The sequence below is a fragment of the Aotus nancymaae genome, unplaced genomic scaffold (genome assembly GCF_030222135.1).
Source record: "Aotus nancymaae isolate 86718 unplaced genomic scaffold, 86718_ANA_hifiasm-v0.15.2.pri h1tg000014l, whole genome shotgun sequence".
NCBI classification, from domain to species: domain Eukaryota; kingdom Metazoa; phylum Chordata; class Mammalia; order Primates; family Aotidae; genus Aotus; species Aotus nancymaae.
Window position 1 is genome coordinate 70,395,001 of NW_026988425.1, and position 18,616 is coordinate 70,413,616.

Genomic DNA, 18,616 nt, shown 5'->3' on the forward strand with positions numbered 1-18,616 from the left:
TCACCTCTTAGTTTGGTAATAATATATATTAAAAATATATTTGTGGAAATACTTGAGAACATAATGAACAAATATTTAATGAGCATCTTAATTCATGCTCGGTGTTAAGCAGGCACCAGCAAACCATGCTTGTAGGCCAAATCTGGTCCACTGTCTATTTTTGTAATGCCTGTTCACTAATAATGACTTTTACATTTCTAAATGGTTGAGAAATCAAAAGTAATATGATTGTAACATTAAATTATATGAAATTCATTTCAGTGTCTATAAATAAAGCTTTACTAGAACACAGACACACTCATTTATTTATACATTATCTGTGGCTGCTTTTACATTAAAATGGCAGAGTTGAGTGGGTGTGACCTGTAGGGCTGAACATCTTCACTACCTGGCCCTTTATAAAAAATGTTTGCTGATCCCTGGTATAGGATATATTCAATTTACAATGGTTTTGAGAAAAGGAAATTAATATCCCATTCTTTCCCCTCCCCAAAGACAGATCAATAAACCTCACTGTCAATATATTTACTGCTTTTTTACACAACTGAAAGCCAGAATGATGTATATATATTTTTATTTATCACTTACATGGTAAATAGTACCGGAACCATGAATATAGACATGTTATACTATTCATAGATATGTTCTCCTATTCTTTTTGTATTTATTTTCTGACTTTTGGTTTAAGAGTACTAATAAAAACAAGCTGAATTTGATTTGTAAAGTGTTCAGCATGAAGTTCTCAGTAACTGCTTATAACAAATTTCATTAGAACCCAGAGCATTTTACAGAAGCCCAAAACAACTAAGCATTGTTAAGCTGTTATTTGATAGATGTGATAATCACGTGATCTTAGTAGTTCTGCTTTTCCATTCACAAGATCAACAACATAATATAAAAAAGAACATGCTAGTCTCTTCTCCCATTATAACCAAGCTCAGAACCTTGCCATTATCTGACATCCTCATAGTAATTAGAAAACAAGTTTACTGCCTCCAGCATTTATTTCCCTTTTTTGTCCCTCTAGCACCAGCTTAGTTCAAGTTTTCATTAATACTGAAAATATTTTTAAATCTTTTTTTTTCCAAATTACAAAAGTATTATAAGTTTATTGAAAAATAATTTAAATAGTATGGAAGTATAAGCAAAGTAAAGTCCCCCTCTGGTAACTATAACAATTTGGTGTCCCTTCTGATTGTTTGCTCCCTTCTGACTTCTGTTGCTTATACTATACAAATTCTCTCCAATTTGCCCCTGTCACTGGATGCATTGTACTCTGATCTGTATCACAATCTCCTGTAACAAATAATTCTCTTGGAGTTGTAACTCCTTCATATACTCAGTGAGGTGTGGTAGGAAACGCAGGGCTTTGAAACTAAACAGACTTGAGCTGAAATTGGTTTTATACATAGGGCATGTCTTACTAGCCCTATAATACCAGAAAAGTTACTTAAGCTGAAGGGATCTCAATTTTCAAGTCTGTGAAATGGGGACACTAGCGCCTATCTTTCAGGGTTGTTTTAAATCTAGGCTAAACATAAACATCTGGAGGCGTGAAGGGCCTGAGGAGCATGATAGGCACAAGTAAGAGAGTCAGTTAAGATTTAGAATTGAAAGGAAAGGATGAGTAACTGGAGTTTGGTGCAGATGAAGTTACTAGAATTGAACGTATCAAAAGACTGTGAGGTTCCATGTTGCACAGGTTGTGAATATGAAGACTGTGGTTCCCCAAGAGGATGGTAGGCCAGAGAGATTATGTATGAAATTCCAAGATCTTCACTGAATATGGATAAGTAATTAAGGGACTCAAAGATAAAAATGACAAGGAAGGGAAGAGGGAACAGGAAGATGGAATGGGCTCCATAAAAGGAAAGAAAACGAGTATGAAAACAGAATGGCCTAAAAGGAGCAGTTGGGAGCTTCACACAAACAATCTTGGTGGTAACAGTGATTTCGCCAAAGACAGAATTATCAGCCTTTATGAATGAGGCCGTGCTGAACAGATTTACAACAGGACTTCAAGATCCAAATGGAGATTCTCAGAGAAAAACCAGGCCATGTACCTTAAAAAAGTGCATGGGGAAACTGTAAGCTGTTCTACATATTTTAGAGATGGGACTGTGGCCTCTAAAAGCTGGCTGTGCTGCCTTCCATTTAACTGAATTGAGACTTAAGGACATGGATTTCCCTGGATGAAGGATGTGGATCTCACTTAGAAGAGGTCCTGGAGATAGGGAAAGAAGTATGTCTTAGTAGGTGTACGAATTGGAAAGGGAATTTTATTATGGGTACAGTGATTTTAAACTACAGATGTTTTCTTTGAATCTGACAGAAGGGAAAAGGATCCTTATATATCCTAGATGCCAGTTCCAGGTACTGTAAGTTGCTGAGAATTTCCTGATGCAGGGCAAGGATGGGGAAATGGGTCCCCCAAGACCATTGGACAGACAGACAGACACACACACACACTCATATAAACATTATTCCCCCTGATCTGTGTGTAAATATTTTAAAATTTTCAGTGAGAAGGTGGGGATGGAGAGAGTGTGATTTACTACACAGGAACCTGAGATTCTCTGGAGTCTAAGTTTGTGGGAGCAAAGCCCCCTGATGGCCTGGTTTTTGTCATGGTAAAGGCACCTGGCTGCATAGCTCTTCTGAGTTAAGTCCTGGGATTGAGCTCTTGCACTGTGGCACTGGTGGGGTCTTCTCAGGCTATACCTATTTTTAACGTATGAAGCATTTTTCCTCAGAAGCAAGAATGGTTATTGTTTCCTTCTTGTTAGGCAGAATTACAGCTAGCAGTAGTACGAAGGAAAACACCGGATTTTAAGTTAGAAGACCTTCAAGCTATTTGATGAGAAGAAAATCATTTAACTTCTCTGTGCTTGTATTTGCACAGTAAGGGTAATTCTACCTAATTGATAAGATTCTTTTGAGGAGTCAGTGCAACACTGCACGTGAGAGTGTGTTGCTGATGAAAGTCCCCTTCTTTAATTATTATTAAAGACAATGTTTATTAGCATAAGAGAAAAAATAGTGGCAGGGCTAAGACTGAAATGTAATATTCTTCAGTGTCATTTCTGTCAAGCAATAAGCTATAATTCCTTTTTCAATAAACACAAAATATTCCTTACAATAAAGGAAAGTAAAGGTCAGTCATGCAAGCTCATGGGGAGATTTTTTCTCTCCTTCAGGGAACTACATAGAGTGGAAAGAACTAGCATTTATTATTTCTTTCCAAAAATTAACAACGGCCTAGGCAACTTTTTGAATGTGATCTTAATTATAATCAGTATTCTTAACAAATAGAATAGCTTTTAAAAAGAAATCCATATATTAGATTAGAATTGCCTTTAAAATATCAGTTATTTAATAAACTGCATGTCTGAAAGTGGATTTCAAGTGATAATTTTATAAGCATACATCATAAGGCAAGGATTCTGAGGGATAGTCTAAATGCCACATCACAGAGGGTGAGCATACCTTGAGACAGTATTTTATACTTCTTTACTTCCTCAGGATCATTTGCTAGTAAAATTTCCACTAGATAGCTATCTTCAGTACCAAAATGACAGAATCACACTTTTATACCAATTGGAAGGCATTAACTCAGTATTTGGACATGTTGAAGTTAATGACAAATACCACTTTAAAAAAAAAAAAAGCAATGGAGGTACCCCAAGACAACTGCATGGGGTATGAGACCAAATGTCAAAAGATCTGGGTTACAGTTTGAACTCAGCCACATAGTAAATGGTGAGACCTTAGCTAAATCACCTCAGAGCTTCTGTTTTCCTCTTCTGTAAAATGGAGCTAATTATACATATCCTGTCTGTTTCACTGAGTTGTTGTGAGGATCAAATGAGACCATATATGTGAAATTGATTTTTAAACTGCAGAAAGTTCAATAAAAGCCATTATTGGGATTATTAGTAAACTGAGTTTTCAGACAACGTTAAAACACCAATCTGTCAGATAACGCAGGGTCCTGAGGTTAAAAGTACATATCAAAAAGCTGAATCACCATTGGAAAAAGGCTTTTATAACAATATTGCTGTATTTATCGATAGTACCATCCAAAAGCCTTTAAAAAAGTAATCCCTTCCCCCACATCCGTTATTCCCTCCACTTTTAGTTGTGGGTGAAGAGAACTGTTCTCTAAAAGGTTTCTAAATGATGTTGATGTTAAAAAATATAGTATCACCATTTAACAGCCTTTTAAAGAGCAGTCCCCAGTATGGTCTTTGTTAGCAACTGAGGGAGGAAGGGACTATTTTTTCAAAGGCTTTTAGAGGATGTTGTTAAAAGAATATATAGTGACATCATTTAAAAGCCTTTTAAATAATAGTCCTATTTCCCTCCCAATTGTAATGTCCTTGGCTTTCACTTATTTTGTACTACAAGCCAAAAATGGACAAGCCAACATATTATTGGCTATGGCAGCATTTGATGGATGGAAAATGATGCATTGCTTTTAAAAAGGTTGGTGTCCAGAAATAAATCCAACTCTTCCAGAATACAGGTTCATTTCTATACAGGATATTGCCCACCTACCTTATCATCAAGTTGTAGTGCTTTTTGCTTGTTTCCCTTAAGAATTTACTAAAAAAGACACCATGCAAACAGGAAAGAAGGCATGGCTATGTTATTCCAAGATTTCCTATGGCATGAATGTAGTTCCACAATCTACTGAGTGAATCATCCAATTTATGGCAAAATCTAACTTTTAGCGCCTCTTCTGTAGTCTTCATTAATCTATTTCTGCCCACTGTTCCTCTCATTTTAATTTAGTCCACTAGGGGACTGCAGTGGACATTTAGGGTTCCTTCCCATACTGAGCACCCAGGGAGGGGAAAACTGAAGTTGCCCATTTGGCTTAAGGCACAAAGTCTGAGAGACAGTAATCTTTGAGAAAAAGAATCAGCCAGGGAAATAATCATATGATATGAAATGATTTTCTGTCTCTTCTTGTGTTGTGTCTTTTCAGAAAAGTGTCCCTTCGTTTTAAGAACAGAATTTCATAGATCTATAACACTTTGATGAAAAAATAAGTCTTGAAAACATCTAAATGTACAGCCCTCTAAATACACCATATTTTAATCCTAAATTTTAGTGTTCCCCTTGCTTTTTGCCAATCTTGCACACAGAACTCACTTGTTTACTCTATGATTTACTTAAATCACAGTAAATCATTATTTGTGAGCTACTATCATATATAATATTTAGTAAAATATCAATTACTACCCACAATGCAATGCTCAGTTCAAGTCTCAATTTATCTGTTCAACTTTTCCTGACCCTATTCCAGCCCATTATGATCTTAATCACATTCCATTTGACATAATTTAATTTTTACACTAACTTTATGCATACTCTTATACCCCATGTAACTAAGTGCTAAGCCTAGACAAGAATAATTTATTATATAATAATTTCACACCAAACGAAAAAGAATTAGCCAGTAAATAATCACAGAATGTGAATCATATTTTTGTATGATTTTTAAAAAATGTAAATAACTTTTAAATTCTCTACTGCATTAATAGCACCAGTTATCTGTGCCTATAATTATATTTGATGGTAAATACTTAAATATTTTAAAATACTTTAAAACATCTGGATAAAAATTCATTTCATTTGAGATTTATATCTCTATTATCTTGAGATAAATGTTTCACCAAGAAATGCTATTATAATTCTGATTCTAACAAGTAAAAATTGGTAAAAATTTTGAAATATAAGTGTTAAATTCTTGAAGTATCAAGGAGACAGTACTGGAAGATATGAAACTTAATTTAATATGACGGATCTGAAAATTTCAAATTTCTCTTAATTTGGTTAACTAGAGTTAAGCAGAACCACCTCAAATACAAATTGCTTGGTTAGGCAGATGGCCATAATCTCCACAGTGGGGCTGCATCTGAACTCTAAGACTAATGAGTTATCCCCATGGTACAATCAACATCATGATCAGAGCATACAAGCCTGGGTGTGGTACTGGGCTCTGCTCTTCATGGAAATGGCCTCTATGAATGCCATCACCCTGCCCTCCTGCTCCTCTGCAATTTAATAGGGTTGGGGTGAGACATGAGTGTTTGAGTCACCTCCCTCTTCTCACAGGTTCTCTAAGTGAGGTGGTATATGGAAAAAGACGCCTCCAAATGTGTCCAGGTCCTAATCCACAGAACCAATGAAAATGTAACATTATGTGGCAAGAGGGAATTAAGGTTCCCAATCAGCTGACTGAGATGGGAGGTCATTCTGGATTTTCCCACAGATCCTCTAAGTGAATGAGAGAGGCAGGAAAGTCAGTGTCAAAGTGATACAGTATGAAAACAATTCAATTGGCCATTGCTGGCTTTGAAGATAGAAAAGAGCTATGAACCAAGGAATGTGAGCTGCCTTTACAAACTGGAAAAGTCAAAAAAAACAAAAAAACAAAATACCCTAACTGGATTTTCCCCTAGAGCCCCAGAAGGTCATGCGGATGCCTTGAAAGATAACAATACATTTGCACGGTTTTAAACCACTAAGTTTGTGGTAATGTGTTACATCAATGACAGCAAACTAATAAAGTTAATTGCGGTGCCTAGTTAAAAACTACTGTTCTGAATTCTTTTTTTTAATTGCATTTTAGATTTTGGGGTACATGTGAAGAACATGCAAGATTGTTGCATCGGCACACACATGGCAGTGTGATTTGCTGCCTTCCTCCCCTTCACCTATATCTGGCATTTCTCCCCATGCTATCTCTCCCCAACTCCCCACCCCCCACTGTCCCTCCCCTATTTCCCCCCAATAGAGCCCAGTGATGCTCCCCTCCCTATGTCCATATGTTCTCATTGTTCAACACCCGCCTGTGAGAACATGCGGTGTTTGATTTTCTGTTCTTGTGTCAGTTTGCTGAGAATGATGGTTTCCAGGTTCATCCATGTCACTACAAAGGACACGAACTCATCGTTTTTGATGGCTGCATAATATTCCATGGTGTATATGTGCCACATTTTCCCTGTCCAGTCTATCATCGATGGGCATTTGGGTTGGTTCCAGGTCTTTGCTATTGTAAACAGTGCTGCAATGAACATTTGTGTGTATGTGTCCTTATAGTAGAACGATTTATAATCCTTTGGATATATACCCAGTAACAGGATTGCTGGGTCAAATGGAATTTCTATTTCTAGGTCCTTGAGGAATCTCCACACTGTCTTCCACAATGGATGAACTAATTTACACTCCCACCAACAGTGTAAAAGTGTTCCTATTTCTCCAGATCCTCTCCAGCATCTGTTGTCACCAGATTTTTTAATGATCGCCATTCTAACTGGCGTGAGATGGTATCTCAATGTAGTTTTGATTTGCATTTCTCTAATGACCAGTGATGATGAGCATTTTTTCATATGTTTGTTGGCCTCATGTATGTCTTCTTTTGTAAAGTGTCTGTTTATATCCTTCTCCCACTTTTGAATGGGCTTGTTTTTTTCTTGTAAATCTGTTTTAGTTCGTTGTATATTCTGGATATCAGCCCTTTGTCAGATGGGTAGACTGCAAAAATTTTTTTCCCATTCTGTTGGTTGCCGATTCACTGTAATGACTGTTTCTTTTGCTGTGCAGAAGCTGTGGAGTTTGATTAGGTCCCATTTGTCTATTTTGGCTTTTGTTGTCAATGCCTTTGGTGCTGAATTCTTATGTTGTGAAACCTATCTGCAGAGTTTGTAGTATTATCTGTATGCATGCAACTTTTTCAATGGCTGATCTGTGACCTGAGAAACACAAGTCAGCTTTTCTCCGCACTATTTTCTCATGGAACTTAAACTCCAACTATTACAGATACTAATACATTTCAGTGGCTCTCAAATTGTCAGAATCAGTTTAGAGGGCTGGTTTAAAAAACGCCCCTCGCGTAACACTCCTTCTATACTTTGAATAAGCACTATGGGTTGATTTTGATCTATTTGTAGTTAACAGACAGGTACTGGCAACAAAAAACTAAAATAAATATGAACTGCCATCTGAAGACTTCAATTTAATGCACTGCTTATTATCTAAGACTCCCTCTTAACCTCCTTTACTTAGTATGAATCTTTCTGGTAAAATACACATAAAGAAGCATTTTACATATAAGCAAAGGGGATCATTATTAGAAGTAGTCCTGATAAGACACTTGGTTGAAGAAATACAGAACAAACATGTTTCAATGGGGAAAAGGAAGGAAAACAAAAACATGAGAGGGTCTAGGTGGGGCAGAACAAGTTCAGGAAAACGAAATACCTAGGTTAGAAAAGTATTAATAGCAGTAGTTACCAAAAAAGAACAGTAATCCTGAAAAACTCTAAAATGAGCCATTTTTGTCTGGACTTACTGCTCTCTAAAACAAGCACAATACAAAAAGTCAGTTGTTTAAAAAAGTTATACTGGCCAGGTGCAGTGGCTCACGCCTGTAATCCCAGGACTTTGGGAGGCCGAGGCAGGTGGATCATGAGGTCAAGAGATCAAGACCATCCTGGCCAACGTGGTAAAACCCTAGCTCTACTAAAATAAAAGAATTAGCTGGGTGTGGTGGCACGCACCCTGTAGTCCCAGCCACTTGTGAGGCTAAGGCCAGAGAATTGCCTGAACCCGGGAGGCAGAGGTTGCAGTGAGCCGAGATTGCGCCACTGCACTCCAGCCTGGCACTGGTGACAGAGCAAGAATCTGTCTCAAAAAAAAAAAAAAAGTTACACCAAGTCTCTGAATGAGGACTGTCAAGCATTCCACAACCACTGGTGTCAAGTTAAGGTGTCTATAACCCATTATAACTGCTGGAATAAATACTGCAGGTGCACCAGCAAATGCTTATACAATCAGATCTGTGTGAGAAAAGTGGAACCACAAAATATATAAGCAAAAGCTGCTCAGAAAAACTTTAATTCAGTCCGTGCTGGTCTGATAGAAACACACATGTAGAATGGCAAATGTTTCCTTGTGGACATTCTATATGGTAAATCATATTATAAAAGGCATGTGCATTATAATTCAAGAGTATATTACAAATATAAAAGAATTTTTTTCTCTACAGATTTGGCAGCATTTGTAATTCCCTCTGTCATAATCCCAAGATACCTTATGTAAACATCCACTGTAGCCCAACTCACACTCTACCATACCCTTGTGATTACATGGTTTCTGTTTCCATAAGACGATATGACTCAAAACTCACATCATGACTTATTTTTTTTATTTGCCACAGCTCATACCAAATCCGAATGTAGTACACATTCCATCCATGCTTATTAACAGAAATATGAAGGTTTTTGGAAAAAAACACACACACACACAAAAAAACAACCTTTCATCATGAGTACCATAATCCCTGAAGTTTTATTAGAAAGCAAAAGAGAATTTGCTCTATCCACAGATAAAAGTCTGCAAAGAATATAAAGGCCATGAACCCATATCCACGATTCTACCAAATTATTCTTGGAGAACTAAGAAGAGAGAAATTTCAAACAACCATGTTACATAATTTTTATGTTTACTCTGACATCTGCTCAGATCATCACACTACCTCTTGACGTATAGTGGCACCCTTTACTTGATACCATCAAAAAAAGAAGTACTGAACCACATATCCATAAACCTATTCCCAGAAAGCACACCGACGAGTCTCAGAATATAGACAATCTGGTCAAATATAGAAAAACACACTTCTCTTATGATTTCCCATGTCCCTCACTCATCAAAAGACTAATGAATTGATAACCTTCTCTAGGTGTGTATCCTTCTTTAAATATTAGTTAAAAGGTATTGTTTTCTAAGAGAAAAAAGCCAGATATTAATTTCTGATAATTTCCTTTCAACTGTTTTACCTATTCCTCGAGTATTTAAAACTAGCAAGGCATTCAAACTTGGTGAGTGGTATATCAACAGGTTTTAGTAAATAAGGCTATGTACAAATTTCAAATTCTTATCAAGGAATTTGAGGAAATTCTGACTCAGAGGCTGACATGTATTCACAATCTATATGATGCTGGTATGATCAAGCAGTCGATGTAATGCCTACAAGCAAAATGAACCTGTGAACATTTTCTGGTACAAAACATGTCTCTGCCATAACACAATTTCTTAATTTCAAATTAATATTTAGGATCACCGCTTTGAGCGGCACTGTCAGCGCACAAGGCTGGCACGAAGCTTCCAACTGCGTATTATCACCCATTGACAAACTCGACATTTTATGAAGAGCCCCTCTTTCATACTGACACCCTCTGTAACCTGAGTAAATAACTTACAATTCATTTCCTAACCTTGACTTTAGAGTCCATCCAGCCTTTCTACCCTTCTCTTTTTCTTCTTTCCAAACAAGTGACAAAGAACAAGGAAGCTGATTGAAGGGGTCCATTATGTATCAACTTAAAGAAAGGCAAAGTGATTGATGAAACCAGCAGTCACCTTCACTGCTAGCTACTGCACCTGTATCCTTTTTGTCAAATGACCTGAAAATCCTGCTGACAGTTTAACATTCACTACAAGCATACGCAGTATGGGACTACAGCTTTCAATATTTTTATTTTCAATGAAATCTTCAGGGATATAACTTGAAAACAAAAGTTTAGCTTTATCATTTTTGAAGCTTTATATTTTCCTCCTATACAGTCTCTGATTGCTATCAACTTTCTCTGCAAAAATATTGTCATGGTGTGGACAGGGTAGGTAGATGTGGTAGGTAGGTAACTTGAATGTTTATTTTAAACTTTATGTTTTTGCTTTTGTTGGTGGAGACAACATTGTTAACTCAGCAGGATTCCTTCTGCCAAGGGATTTGATGAATCTTAATTAATTATATTGCTAGAGGAAGTACTTACAATTTCTCATTTTATCTCTCCAGGGTGGGCAATATCTTAAAAAGTAATTATTAATTAAAATTAAAAAGTAAAAATTAAGTATTCTAAAATTACTAATACTTTACCTAAAAGACCTAAAGTTGTCTCTCAACTTTCAATAGGTGAATTCACTAGATAACCACGCAACAAAGAATTTCTTCTGTGAATAAAGTTTACTTAAAGAACTCATGAAATTTCCTTATAGCAGTGAATTTAGTCATAAGCTTACTGTGTTAGAAATAAAAATTTCACTAGGCAACAGTGACACGTCTGAGAGCCAACAAAATCTCAAAAGAAGCCACAGTTCTCTTTGTGGACATAGCACCATTTCCTCTGGGCATTTATTACCTGTTAAAAACCAATCTTTTGGTGAGTGGCAGTTCAGGGTTTTTGAGAGCAAGCTGCAATATTTCTTCAGGTCTGCAGAGTCATAATTAAAGCTGAACTGAGCGGAATTGGAGAGGGAAGGTCAGCGAGGTGCCGTATGAGAGATGAGGCTGGGCTGATGGGCACCAAATGAACAAATTATGATGGGCCCCACTCAATGTGATGAGGTCAAATGCTTGTTTCTACCCACTGACAGTTCAATTTCCCTGAAATGTCTCTCGGTTCTCTATGAGCTAATTATGAATGAAAAGTTATCAACTGCCCACGCCAAAGGGGGCTTAAATACTATTTTGTAGAGTTCTTAATGTCAAAATATTGTTCAAAACAGCATGCTGTCCCACTCCAAATACAATGCTTGGGTTAATCTAAATACCAGTGAAACACTATCAATTTTCCTCAGGTTTCCCACAATGTATACATAAAGCAAATTCTCCAGCACTTGTCAGCTTAACAACAAAATAAAAAAGATCATTTCATCAAGTAAATCTATATGATACCTACAACTCATTTCCACAGTAATAGCAGTGCAGTGCTTATAGTTTTGCATATCACAGGCCACATAATCTTCAAATAGCACTATATATTTTTCCAGGAACAATGTTACTGGATTATTAGCTTCTAGGAATCAATACTCAGATTTACCTCAGCATAAAGATTTATTATACTCAGTAAGCTCAAGAGCAACTGACAAAATGTAAACTCCTTTTATGAAACCTCAGTTTCTGAGGAACAATTTCCACAGCCTGCATTCATGATGGACAATTATTTTCTTTACATCTATAAGCCTAAATGCCTACATCTTTTCTGAATCCTGTGACAAATGGTAAATCTGATTGAATGCAGGATCCAACTAATTTTTAAATAGTATATGGCCTCAGTCACAATAATACAAAAAAACAGATTAGAATGATAATATCTGCTGAGGCCCTACTATGTGCCATTCACTATGCAAAAGACTTTCACATAGGAATGTTTAATATAAAACGTAGTCTAATAGTTTTCTAGCAATCTATGACACCTAGAAAAGTTTAGATCAATGAGGTTAAAGTGTACATCAAATAAAAAATAAACAGGATCTGCATAAAATTTAGACTGAGCTTAATTTTTTTAAAAAAATTATAAAATATGTAAACATAATGTACCTGAAAATGACATGTCAACTTTCTAATTAACACTAGATGAAAAAGGAGTTATAGGAGTATGTTCTGTAAGAAAAACGGATTTAAGGTATAAACATAAGAAGTACTTGCTGGAGGGTAGGACAGGAAGAAGAAAAGATCGGTTATTCAGGTAAACACAGTGGGCATTAACAGGAACCTGAATTAGAGAAAAATTTTTGCCATTTAAAAACATCATGTATAGATATATACATGTCCATTTTTGGGCAACGTACTAATAGTGAAAGTTTTTAGTGTTAACTGTTGTATCCACCTTTAACATAATATGTTTAGATATACGGTATCAATTTATATGATTCCTTAAGAAGCATTATCTTATATACTCATGTTTAGAGATCACAATTTAATTCGTTCATTAAAAGACCCTTTCTGGAAGTTGATTTTTTCTAATTCTTATTGTAATTGCATTGTTCTAATCTTGTATTATAAAGGCAGCTGCTTGCCTATCATTTGTACTTTCCTCCTTAATCCTGACTCAGTGAATTAACCTTTAATTACAGCCATTAAAATTGAAATGAGCCTCTTGTCTGGCTGGGGCTGCCCCCTTTCAGTGCATGATTCTGATGAAAATTTTTAGGGTCAATGAATATGTCCCATGTCATGTCTGATAGCTGCTAAAGATGTGAGGAGGTAAATGTTACCTTAGAAAGATGTGCTTTAAATTTTTAGGAGATCTGCTCTATTGACAGGAAAATAAAATCAAAATGGTATTTTTTTGTTTTTCAGCTTACCATGCTTTATTTTTAGCTAAATAAAGAGAGAGCATTTAAGAAATATAAAGAATGGAATATTAAGCTACATTTAGTCAAATAATTTAAAGCATTAACTTAATCCCCATTTTACTGTCTTAAATATTACATGTTAAATCATAAAACAAATGTGTAAGTAGCACAACCACTTTCTAGATATGGGCTTCATGGGAATAATTCTCTCAGTAATGTAATAAACTAACATATTAACAAGTGGGGAGGGGCCAAGATGGCTGACTAGAAACAGCCGTGGTCTGAGGCTTCCACGGAGAAGGAAAATGGTGAGTGAATCCTGCACTGGCAACTGAGGTCTCTCTCATTGGGACTGACTAGGCAGTTGGCATGACCCACGGTGAGTGAGGAGAAGCAGGGTGGAGCAACAGCTCACCCAGGAGCCACATGGGGCAAGGGTAGCTTCCACCCTCAGCTAAGGGAGGTGGTGAGTGATTGTGCTATCCCGCCCAGGAAACCATGCTTTTTCTGTGGATCTGTGCAACCCGCAGATCGGAAGATCCCCTTGTTAGCCCATGCCACCAGGGCCTTGGGTCCCAAGCACACTGCTGTGCAGATTATTGGTGGCCCCTCAGCTGGAGACTGCCTGCAACTCCTGTGTTCCCCGTGGGAGGGGCAGCCATCATCAGTGCGGCTGCCTGCTGCCTAAGATGACTGAGCTCTGGCAGGGAAAGGCGGGGGAGGGGGTCAGCTGCCATCATTGTGGCTGCCTGCTGTCTAAGACCCAGAGCATGGCCAGAATATCTCTTTAGACCAAACATGGACCCATTCCTCCTCTCTGAGTGGGGCTTCCCTGCAGGAATTTCAGCAACTCCAGCCAGGGTTTACGGACAGAACTTGGATCTCCCTGGAACAAAGCCCCTCTGTGGAGGGGTAGCTGTGGTCTCTGTGGATCAGTGGACTTAGTCTTTCCCCCTACCAGCTCTGAGGAATCCAGGCAGTTTGGATGAGTGGGATTCCCCTAAGCACAGCACAACCCCTCCACCAAGGGGTAGCTAGTGCTTCCTTAAGCAGCTTCCTGATCCCATGCTCCCTGACTGCATGAGACTTCCCAACAGGGGTCTCTAGACACCTTACACAGGAGCATTCCTGCTGGCATCAGGCCGCCTGCTCCAGAGGAAGGAACAGGCAGTCATCTTTGCTGTTCTGTAGCCTCCACTGGTGACACCTCCAGGAGTGAGAGATACCCAGGAGAACAGGGCCTGGAGTGGGCCCCAGCAAACCGTAGCAGCTCTATGGAAGAGGGGCTTGACTGTTAAAAGAAAAACAAACAAACAGAAAGCAACAACATCAACAAAAAAGTCCCCACAAAAACCCCATCCAAGGGTCAGCAGCCTCAAAGATTGGAGGTAGAAAAAGTCACAAAGATGAGAACAAATCAATGAAAAAAATGCTGAAAACTCTAAAAGCCAGTGTCTCTTCTCCTCCAAATTATTGCAGTACCTTTCCAGCAAGGGTAACAAGGGTACAGAACTGGGCTGAGGCTGAGATGAATGAACTGACAGAAGTAGGCTTCTGTCTACACAGAAGAAGGTGGGTAATAACGAACTTCACTGAGCTAAAGAAGCATGTTCTAACCCAATGCAAAGAAGCAAAGAGCCATGTAAAACACTATAGGAGCTGTTAACCAGAATAACCAGTTTAGACAGGAACATAAAGGAGCTGAAAAGAGCTGACCTGAAGGAGCTGAAAAACACAACACGAGAACTTTACAATGTAACCCACAAGTATCAACAGCCAAACAGACCAACTGGAGGAAAGAATTTCAGAGCTTGAAGACTATCTTGCTGAAATAAGAAAGGCAGACAAAATTAGAGAAAAATGAATGAAAAGGAACAAACAAAACCTCTGAGAATTATGGGATTATGTAAAAAGACCTAACCTATAAATGACTGGGGTACCTAAAAGAGATGGGGAGAATGGAACCAAGTTGGAAAGCACACTTCAGGCTATCATCCAGGAGAACTTCCTCAGCCTAGCAAGACAGGCCAACATTCAAATTCAGAAAAGTCCTGAAAATGCCAGTAAAATACTCCATGAGAAGACTGACCCCAAGACATATAATCATCAGATTCACCAAGGTTGAAATGAAAGAAGAAGTGTTAAGGGCAGCCAGAGAGAAAGGCCAGATCACCTACAAATGGAAGCCCATCAGACAGCAGACCTCTCAGCAGAAATCCTATAAGCCAGAGGAGATTGGAGGCCAATATTCAACATTGTTAAAGAATTTCCAACCCAGAATTTCATATCTGGCCAAACTAAGCTTCATAAGCAAAGGGGAAATAAAATCCTTTTTAGATAAGCAAATGCTGAGGGAATTTGTCACCACCAGGCCTGCTTTGCAAGAGCTCCTGAAGGAAGCACTGAATATTGAAAGGAAAAACTGTTTCCAGTCACTACAAAAACATACTGAAATACACAGACCAATGACACTATGAAGCAACTCTATTAGCAAGTCTGCAGAATGACCAACTAGCATCATGATGACAGGATCAAATTCACATATAACAATATTAACCTTAAATGTAAATGGGCTAAGTGCCCCAATTAAAAGACATAATGGCAAGCTGGAATAAGGCGTCAAGAGCCATTGGTGTGCTGTATTCAAGAGACTCATCTTGTGTGCAAAGACACACATGAGCTCAAAATAAAGGGATGGACGAAACTCTACCAACCAAATGGAAAGCAGAAAAAAGCAGGGGTTAAAATCCTACTTTCTGACAAAACAGACTTTAAACCAACAAAGATAAACAAAGACAAAGAAGGGCATTACATACTGGTAAAAGGCTCAATTCATCAAGAAGAGCTAACTATCCTAAATATATATGTACCCAATACAAAAGTACCCAGATTCATAAAACAAGTTCTTAGAGACCTACAAAGAGGTTTAAGACTCCCATTCAATAATAGTGGGAGACTTTAACACTCCGCTGTCAATATTAGACAGATCATTGAGACAGAAAATTTAAAAAAATACTCAGAACTTCAACTCAGCTCTGGATCAAATGGATCTGATAGAGAGCTACAGAACTCTCCACCCAAAAACAAGATAATATATATTCTTCTCACTGCCACATGGCACTTACTCTAAAATTGATCACATAATTAGAAGTAAAACACTCCTCAGCAAATGCAAAAGAGGTAAAATCGTTAACAATCTCTCAGTTATCAAATTAGAACTCAAGGTTAAGAAATTCACTCAAAACCAAACAACTACATGGAAATTGAACAACCTGCTCCTGAATAACTCCCGGGTAAATAATGAAATTAAGGCAGAAGTCAAGAAGTTCTCTGAAACCAATGAGAACAAAGAGACAATGTAACAGAATCTCTGGGATGCAGCCAAAGCAGTGTTAAGAGGGAAATTTATAGCACTAAATGCCCATATATCAAAAAGCTAGAAAGCTCTCAAATTGATACCCTAACATAATAACTAAAAGAACTAGAGAACCAATAGTAAACAAACTCCAAACCTAGGAGAAGACAAGAAACAACCCAGATCAGAGTGGAACTGAAAGAGACAGACATGAAAAACCCTTAAAAAAAAAAAATCAGTGAATCCACAAGCTGGTTTTCTAAAAAAAAAATTAATAAAAGAGACAGACCACTAGCTAGACCAATAAAGAAAAAAAGAGAGAAGAATCAAATAGATACAATAAAAAATGATAAAGGGGATATTACCACTGACCCCATAGAAATACAAACAACTATCACAGAACACTATAAGCACCTCTATGCAAATAAACTAGAAAATCTAGAAGAAATGGGTATATTCCTGGATATATACAACCTACCAAGATTGAACCAGGAAGAAGTTGAATCCCTGAACAGACCAACAAGTTCTAAAATTGAGGCAGTAATAAATAGCCTACCAACCAAAAAAAAAGCCCAGGACCAGATGGATTTATAGCTGGATTCTACCAGTAATACAAAGAGGAGCTGATACCCTTTTTCTGAAACTATTCCAAACAATTGAAAAGGAGGGATTTCAAACTCATTTATGAACCCAGCATCATCCTGATAACAAAACCAGGAAGAGACACAACAAAAAAAGAAAACTTCAGGCCAATACCCCTGATGAACGTCAATGCAAAAATCCTCAATAAAATACTGGCAAACCAAATCCAGCAGCACGTCAGAAAGCTTACCTATCATGATCAAGTCAGCTTCATCCCCAGCATGCATGGCTTGTTCAACATATGCAAATCAATAAACATAATTCATCACATAAATAGAACTAAAGACAAAAACCACATGATTACCTCAATAGATGCAGAAAAGGCCTTCAACAAAATTCAATATCCCTTCATGTTAAAAACTCTCAATAAACTAGGTATTGATAAAACATACCTCGAAAAAATTAAGAGCTATTTATGGCAAACCCACTGCCAATTATCATACTGAATGGGCAAAAGCTGGGAGAATTCCCCTTGAAAACCAGCACAAAACAAGAATTCCCTCTCTTACCACTTCTATTCAACATAGTATTGGAAGTCCTGGCCAGGTCAATCAGGCAAGAGAAAGAAATAAAGCATATTCAAATAAGAAGAGAGGAAGTCAAACTGCCTCTGTTTGCAGATGACATGATCTTATATCTAGAAAATTATCATTTCAGCTCAAAAGCTTCTTAAGCTGATAAGGAACTTTAAAATCAATGTGCAAGAATCACAAGCATTCCTATACACGAACAACAGACAAGCAGAGAGCCAAATCATGAATAAACTTCCATTCACAATTGCTACAAAGAGAATAAAATACCTAGGAATATAGCTAACAAGGGAAGTAAGTGAAAGACCTCTCCAAGGGAACTAGAAACCACTGCTCAAGGAAATCAGAGAGGACACAAACAAATGAAAAAACATTCCATGCGCATGGATAGGAAGAATCAATATCATACTGCCAAAAGTAATTTATGGATTCAATGCTATTCCTATTAAACTACCATTGACATTCTTCACAAAATTAGAAAAAAACTACTTTAAAATTCACATGGAACCAAAAAAGAGGCTGTATAGCCAAGACAATCCTCAGCAAAAAGAACAAATCTGGAGGTATCACATTACCTGACTTCAAACTATACTACAAGGCTACAGTAACCCAAACAACATGGTACTGGTAGAGAAACAGACACATAGACCAATGGAGCAAAATGGAGAACTCAGAAATAAGACCACACATCTACAACCATCTGATCTTTGACAAACCTGACAAAAACAAGCAATGGGGAAAGGATTCCCTATTTAATAAATGGTGCTGGGAGAACTGGCTAGCCATATGCAGAAAATTAATACTGGATCCCTTCCTTACATTTTATACAAAATTAAAATGGAATAAAAACTTAAATGTGTCTGGGCATGGTAATCCCAGCACCTTGGGGGGCTGAGGCAGGTGGATCACTGGAGGTCAGGAGTTTGAGATCAGCCTGGCC

General features: G+C 37.6%; 1 protein-coding gene and 1 pseudogene across 1 annotated transcript in view; both read right to left on the reverse strand.

Annotated features, from left to right (window-relative positions):
• The window catches only part of LOC110568774 (heat shock protein HSP 90-beta-like), a 25,964-nt pseudogene extending 8,591 nt beyond the window's left edge, over nt 1-17,373 (reverse strand).
• AP3B1 (adaptor related protein complex 3 subunit beta 1) overlaps nt 1-18,616 on the reverse strand; it is a 285,248-nt gene that overhangs the window by 53,890 nt on the left and 212,742 nt on the right. The window lies entirely within an intron of this gene.